Source organism: Neopsephotus bourkii, unplaced genomic scaffold, assembly GCF_033783945.1.
Source record: "Neopsephotus bourkii isolate Nb327-2 ecotype Australia unplaced genomic scaffold, CSIRO-AGI_Nbou_v1 NB_659, whole genome shotgun sequence".
Taxonomy (NCBI): domain Eukaryota; kingdom Metazoa; phylum Chordata; class Aves; order Psittaciformes; family Psittacidae; genus Neopsephotus; species Neopsephotus bourkii.
Genome location: NW_026901158.1, coordinates 6,866,670 through 6,874,657, shown reverse-complemented (window position 1 = coordinate 6,874,657; position 7,988 = coordinate 6,866,670). Strand labels below are relative to the sequence as shown.

Here is a 7,988-nt window from a genome sequence, read left to right as displayed (position 1 = left end):
AAAACAGCAAACCAAACTGTTGCAGTTCCCCTTCCATTATTACAAAAACTGAGGTCAACATTTCCACATGGGCATGTCTTGTTCTGCAGAAGCTGCGTTTTACTATTCAAAAAAAACCCCTAAAAGGTAAAGATCCAAACCCAAACCTTTCCAAAAGGAAATGTGAGTAAATTGATAACAATTTAATTAACATGGATTAACCAGTGCAGCTGCACAACACCTTCTGCTAGAAGACATTCAAGTCTATGTGGAAACTGATGTCTTTCTGGATACTTGCGTGCTGGCTGCAGCTCCCCACACATCAGCATCCTCAGCACCCAACCGAATGCTCTTTCCTCACTTGTCTGCTTTCCCATCAGCTCTGTTGGCACACATTCCTCTGTATCCAGGTGGAAAAAGCACAAAGGAAAGCAAACAATGGGGTTGAGTTCATGTCTATTCTTCCTTCAGTTCCCTCATACATCACTGTTTGTTTATTCTCTCTTTATTGCATGTCCTTTTCTCATGACTGAACTCCTGTGATTGAACTGCCTGTACCTATGGAATGCCTGGGGGAAGGAGAGGAAGAGAAAAAGGGAAAGGGGAAGGGAAAAGGAAGGGGAAAAAGAGAAGTGGGAGAGGGAAAGGGGAAAATAGGAAGGGAAAAAGGGGGGGTGGAATGAAGGGAAGAGATAAGGGAAGGGAAAAGAATGGAAGGCAAGGCAAATGGTGAAAAGGGTCCACACTTTGAAAAGGGATGCCCGGCTCTTCAGCAGTAAAGCAAAACCATTAATTTCAGAGAAGTGCAAGCTTTAACCTGTTCTCTGGGAATGCCCCTCTGCATCTTCCTTGCCTGATAGGGCAGGCCCGGGGGGAGAGATGGGCACAGTGCACAGGTAGTTGGCAGGGAGGGCTGCAAGCATTTCACTAACATCCTGCTTAGATCTATAGAGATATTGATATCTGTGGCTGGAGCTGAAAGGCAGCCGCAGCTCACAGCAAGATCATTTCGCCCACCACTGGACAGCAATCATACCTGAGGTAAAACAGGCAGCTGTACATACTGATGGGCTGCCAAAGCAGCAGTGCATGATGCCAGTGAGCACTTTGATTTCCCCAGACAAATACCAAAGACCCCCATGTAGACTATTGTCTCGGCAGAGATCCACTGACTGAGCACTCTCTGAAATGTATTTTCACACTGTCTTTAATACTGCTCAGCAAATGGCTTCATTATGCTTCTCTAGACATCTCTGACAGTGTCTATCCCAAGATCTGGGAGAGCATTTTATGTTTGCCTAAAAATGCACCCTATTTATACCTCTGTCTACTGTAGCAGGCAAAATACTTCTTGCTAGACCCTTTGCCTGGCAATCCCATCTCTCACATACACCTAGGTGCATATATTTTGTCCTCTCAGTTTCCTCATTCACCGAGTCACAGATAATATTGAGCTGGGAATGACAAAAGTCATGCCAGTTAATAAAGGAAAACAAGAATGAAAATGCCACCAGTCTGTGCATCAGCCAAAATGCACCTTTCCCTTAGAGGCTGTGGGCAAGCTTGGCTGTCCTGAAGATGTTTCAGTTTGCCTTCCATAGTGGCAGGGAAGGAATAGCCCATCCACAGACTTAAGGCTCACTCAAGTCCTCATATTTCTGTGGATTCCTCCAGTCAGTTTTCCCCCTTTTGCTAAGCTATTTCCTTAAAGTTTGACAAAGGGGGTGCACATTCCTCTTGCATTATATCAACTGCATCCCAGGGAGACCTTGTGCAGAAGAGGTGTTGCATCCTCTGAGGATCAGGTTAAGGATGTGCCCTAAGTGACAGCTCTTGGGAGCTTCTTGAACCTGGAACAGGTCCAGAATCAGACCTGAAGCAGATTGACATGAAACAAAGACAAAGAATGGGCAAAAAGTGATCTTTCAGATGGCCAAGATTTAGGTGTCAGAGGTGGCTCAGTTGGCACTTTTTGGATCTGAGGCCAATTCACTGGCGCTTTGCAGATGAGTCAGGGCTTGCACAAAACAGAGCATGAATCAAATAGGGAAATCTGTGCCCTTAACAATTCTTGATGAATTAATGCTTTAAGAATATTTCTCAGATTCCCAGCCATTTTCCCCATTATATGTCCAGGTGATACCAATGCTTCCAAACACCATTTGTGCAGTGGCAGTTCCAGAGCCATGTACCTGATGAGTAAATCTGGACTGTGTTTGAGTAAGTCTCTTGGTAATGCAAAGCAGCACCACTCCATTGTGAAGTCTTGTTTGCTCTGCTCATTGCTGCACATTATTCATTGTCCTCCTAATCCATCAACGGAGAGGTGGAGGGAAACAGAGAGGGAGAAGGTGCTTGGGAGAGGGAGGGGACAGATGAAGGGCAGTGTTGGGAATTACAACATGAAGGTGATTCTCACCCTTTATTGTTCAGTGTGTTTGCCATCCACACAGACTATTATTTGGGCCTTAGTTTACTCCCAGATCCAATCACAAGTGACTGGGTGTTGTAATATAGTACAAAGTGTTCATACCTGATAATTCCTGCTTGGCTCATGTATCTGGCTGAGCTGAAAGCATGCCAGCATGCTGAGAGTCATAGTCAAAGTCCCTCCTCTGACCAATGATTTATGCAGGACCAGAGGAATTGTTTGTGACACGGATGTCATCTTAGTGATATCTGCTCTCATCAGCTGCAGACACAGGCAAACTGTGGGCTCTGGATACTCCAGCGTTTTCTTAGCACTGCCAATCTGGATTGAGACAGGGAATATTGCTCTTCTCTGAATTGTACCACAGGCTCCTGTGTATTCAATCAGGTGAAGGCACAGAAATACCCAGATACGAATGTGGAATGGTCCGTATTCCCAGTACATCAAGTGTACACCTGCATGATAAGCAGATTTTTGACTTTTCAGTATGTACCACACAGAGAAAATTGTACAACAACATTACATTGCCCAAAAGGCACAGGTTCACTCTAGAAGATCACCAGTAATATGATCACCGTATGTTTCTGGCTTCCCAAAAGACCTGTGTCTGAAATTCCCTTGCATACTTGAAAGAGTAACAATAATCCGTGCTTATAGGTGTAGTACTTACGTGCACTGGAAAAGCATCAGGATCCCAGGGGCAGATTCATACCTGAGTGCTATAACACCTGAAAATACAAGTGCTGGAAAGAAACAGGGACTCAAGAGGTACAGGTCTATCACCTCTGTTGTGCCAGCTCCTCCACACCCTGCTGTGGGGGGCTAAACACTTTTTGGAGGCTTTGAATAGGATCAAGTTTTATGGCTCATTCCTACACATGCTGTCTCCACAGTTGTCCTGTTTCCTATTTTGCAAGATAAGGTACAGCTTCCATAAAGAAACAAGTGGTATTTCTATACAAATACACACCAAACAACACATGTGCCTATTGGCATTCAAGTCTTTACACCTTGGTGATTAATATGCAGCACAGAAACACACTTCCAGCTACAGGCATTCAGCACAATAGATCTTCATTTTGATCCAGCAAAAGGCAAAGGTTTGAAGGATTTAGAGTCATCCTATTAGGGCTGCATGTAGCTATACATATATGTGGCTACAGATGTGTTTCCAGTCTCTGCAATCATACAAAACATGCAGTCACCTACCTCTTCACTCTGTACAATCTGACATATGAACATAAGATAACCACACACAAACTCCATCCATAAACATGGAACATTCTCCCACATATTTACAGCAGGCACAGGCTTATGTGTCTAATGAAGTTGATGACACATAGGATCCTAATTGCTTTTGTGAAGCCAGGTCCCTGCGGACTCACCGTCTCCATAAGATACCCACATCACACCACCTTTCTCTGTCCCTGACTCTCCTGATCCCCTTCGGGGAAAGCAGGGCTGCATTAAGAGCTCTCAGAGAACAGAGTTCATATTGCCAACCAAATTGAAGGCATAGCTTTGCAAGATGCTTAAAACCTAGCAAATCTGTAGCTAACATAAAGATCTCCAGAGCACTGGTAGAGGGGGAGGAAAAAAACTCCCATCAGATTCATTTGCAGACAGAGACTTCGGGGTAGCCAGCTAGTTATATCATGGATAACCAGCTGCAAATGATCAGCTTCAAGTATTTTCAATCACTGAGTCACAAATAAGCTAAATACTCTCACATGCCTCATCTGAGCAGCTTGGATTGGGGTTTAGGTTGCAGAAGGGGTCTTTCAAACTGAACACACATGCACTGGGTAGAAAAGCTGCTTTAGCTATCAGTTTTATTACGTTTAAAGGAAAGGTGGAGCAAGGAGAAAGGAAGCTTTTTCTGATCACAAAGTCAGTCTGTAAGAGAAAAGGAGAAACAGCAGGTTAGATGAACCCTGGGGCCAAAACAGAGACAACCTGAGCTTCCAGTAGCTGCTCTCTGCCTCATGCAGAAGAAAAGCAGAGATCATGTGGACACCTCAAGTTTCACTGCGCAATTACTACCTTTGGTTACATGCCCTCGTAGGAAGCAGGAACCTTCTCCTGGTGGCAAAATGATCTCAATGCCAAAAATACAGAACCTTCTTCACCCCGGGACTTGGGGGTGCTGGTTGATAAGAAGACGAACATGAGCCAGCAGTGTGCGCTTGAGCCCAGAAAGCCAACTGTATCCTGGGCTGCATCAAAAGGAGCATGACCAGCAGGTCGAAGGAGGTGATCCTGCCCCTCTGCTCTGCTCTTGTGAGACCTCATCTGGAGCATCGTGTGCAGTTCTGTTGTCCTCAATATAAAAAGGACATGGATCTGTTGGAACAAGTCCAGAGGAGGCCAGGGGACTGGAGCACCTCCTGTATGAAGATCGGCTGAGAAAGTTGGGGCTGCTGAGCCTGGAGAAGAAAAGGCTGCGTGGAGACCTCATAGCAGCCTTCCTGTGTCTGAAGGGGGCCTATAGGGATGCTGGGGAGGGACTCTTCATTAGGGACTGTAGTGACAGAACAAGGGGTAATGGGTTAAAACTTAAACAGGGGAAGTTTAGACTGGATATAAGGAGGAAATTCTTTCCTGTTAGGGTGGTGAGGCACTGGAATGGGTTGCCCAGGGAGGTTGTGAATGCTCCATCCCTGGCAGTGTTCAAGGCCAGGTTGGATGAGGCCTTGGGTGACATGGTTTAGTGTGAGGTGTCTCTGCCTATGGCAGGGGGTTAGAACTTGATGATCTTAAGGTCCTTTCCAACCCGAACTATTCTATGATTCTATGATTTATTAAGCATAAATCTCATTTTACCAGTACCATTATTTTGCAGCAGGGAACCCCTCTTTTTCCCCTAAAACCCCTGGTATTACTTTTTGGTGCTCTCATGAATGCTTCTTGCCATGAAAGCACCACTCTACAATATTATTTTAGTAGGGGCTTATTCAAACAGCATGGAGAAATCCTATCCCTCTCTTACTTCATTTCCTAGCTGCGCATTGCTTTGTCCTTGCCCACAGTGGGCACACCTGTGGGCTGCATTTTTCTTTTCCCTTCATTTAGGTTAAGTTTTCATTTTGTTTGACAAGTATCAGATTGGCCGAGGAGCAATTGAGTTCCCAGCTTGGTTCGTAACACTTAACAGTGGTTTATCCTATCACTTGAGGATCAAATGCAATAACTGAGGGGACTGAACAGGTGGGGATGGATTTAATACCAACTACATTAGCTAGCAGTGGGTCCTGGTGGCAAAATGGTCTAAATGCCAAAACTACAGAAACCCAAAGGGTTTTCTGAGCTCCAATGGGGTTTGCTGTACGGTCAACCTTAATCTGTGCCAAAGCGAAAGGCATCAGAGCTTCAAAGTGTTGGTGAATTCCCACAGGGATCAGAAGTAATTTCTTTCCATGCATTGACAATTAGTCTAGTGAAAAATGGCTTGGGGGTAGAGGTCATTTTCCTCTGAATCATCACAGACTGGCCACTGCCAAAGGCAGGAACCAATGCAAAATGCATGGATGATCTCAGGAGATATGGCAAATGCTGTGCTCCCACTTAATGCAAAAACCTAAGCTCTCCTGGTAGCTTCCCCAAGGAATGTGGAGTTTGGCACCATTTCCATAAATATTCCTATTCAATAATTGATGAGCTCAGTAAGTTCCTAGCAAAGGAGCTGCTTCCAGCCATTTCCTTTATTTAAATGGAATTGTTTGTTTAAGATCATAAAATGAAAGCCCAGTGGGAGCCAGAGAGTTTGACCTACCGTGCCCACTGTAAGAGATCCACAGCCCCAGCAGGGATTTCACTGCTCTGCAGAGCTGGCACGATCCAAAAGTTGCTCTTAAGCCCATAACAAAAGCCCTCTCCCTTTTGCTAAAGGAGCCTCCATAGCCTCTTGGCAAATCGTGGCATATAACACGCATGTAAGTGTTCTTGTTATGTTTAATAAGGTCCACACATCATATATGTTCACCTTTCCAGCTATTATATAGCAAGCCTCACTTGCCATGACCCCAAAGAAGCATCTCAGACAAGTGAAGAGATCGGATGCATCATGAAGTCACCTAGGGGACCTGTTGAAGCTTCTTTGTCTCATCCTAAGAATGGTACCTAATTGTGATCCATTGCCAAGTGTCAAAGGCCAGGAAGCAAGGAACTGACATTAGGTACCTTCCCCGTGTGACCCTTGCACTGTAATGAGCACCCAGAAGCCTTGGTGGTTTCATCCCTCAAGTTTTCAGCATCTACAAAGTTAAGGTGAGAGTTGCACAGGAATGATGTTTATCCACAGGCTTTCCACTGCTTCCTGCTGGCATTTCTGTATGGGCTGGAAATAGCATGAAAATACCCATCATCAGAGATATTTCATTCCTGCTTTTGATCTGGATCTAAGAAATACAAAGTCAGATGAATGTAGTGTATACAAGGAAACAAGGAGTTTCCTCTCCTCATTTCAGGGCCTGATTTGGATTCGGTGGGGGTTAGATATGCAGGTCTGCAGCAGTCTTTTACCCACCAACACACTGAGTGTTCTCAGTGGTGCTATATCAGAAGTGTCTGTAGGTCTGCCCTTACAGCCACTGCCTGGTTCTGCAGGGTTGTGGACATCCCATGAAGGTGCACCTATTTACACATATACTCACAGGGACATCCCAGCAGCACTTGGCAGCCCGGTACTCTCCCACTCATCCCTTTCCCAAGCATCTCCCTCACAAAACCTGCATCTATGAAGCCAGGAGGAGTGTTTGCCGTGCAAACCCCATCCTCAAGAGACATGGTCTGGATGCACAGAGACATGTTTCTGGGCTCATTGCCTTTGGGCAGAGAGTGATTCAGGAGGCAGCAGCTTCCCTTAGGAAAGTATAGGCATATCTGACCAGTCCAGGAGGGTGAGATGTGCTGTTTGCTTTGGCCCTGATCCTGCAAACACTGACAGGAGCGTTAACTTTATGCACTGAAAATAGTGCCCCCGCAGCTGTTATAAAGGCATAAGAGTTTATCTTGCTCCTCATCCTTGTTCTGCAAAGCAGCTTGACCCTCCTTGCACTAATGCATCCTGGACTGAACCTCTACATCTCTTCCTAAGCATGTTTGTAACTGAAATAAAGCCTGACTGGGACAGCAGAAGCACATCTGGCTGCGGGATGCTTATAGCACCTGAGGCAAAGCCCTATGTACTGTATGCTTGTGGTTAAACCTGCGCTGTGTGTGCTTGATAGCTGGGTATCAGCTAGGTATATGGCTATGTAATTATACTGCAATTAAATTTAATAGCTCTGCTAACAGCTCAACTGCAGGAGAGTTTGTCTAAGAATTTTTGTACTGGGATTATTAACCTTTTGATGGCTTCACAAATCTATTTACATAGAGGTTTATACAAACGTTTCTGTTGTGATTGTTCTTTTATAAGCCAGCATGGCTCAGTGCAAAACTAATCAAGCAGGGTGGGTGAGTCCTGCTTGATAATGTCCATGAGAGGAAGGTCTTGGTTCCATGAGCAGTGGTTCTGGAAGCAATGGGCTTAGTCCTCCCAAAACACAGCATGGAAGGTCTAGGATTTCCTCAGGCA

General features: G+C 45.2%; 1 long non-coding RNA gene across 2 annotated transcripts; it reads right to left on the bottom strand.

Moving 5' to 3' along the window:
• Positions 1-350: 350 nt before the first annotated feature.
• On the bottom strand, positions 351-3,628 carry LOC133211732 (uncharacterized). 2 transcript variants are annotated; one of them, XR_009725273.1, is made up of 4 exons: positions 3,381-3,628; positions 3,087-3,138; positions 2,513-2,865; positions 351-548 (listed from the first exon to the last, which is right to left on the bottom strand). It is a non-coding gene; the product is annotated as an uncharacterized LOC133211732 (long non-coding RNA). The 2 variants fall into 2 exon arrangements; XR_009725272.1 differs by lacking the exon at positions 3,087-3,138.
• Between the last annotated feature and the right edge of the window lie 4,360 nt (positions 3,629-7,988).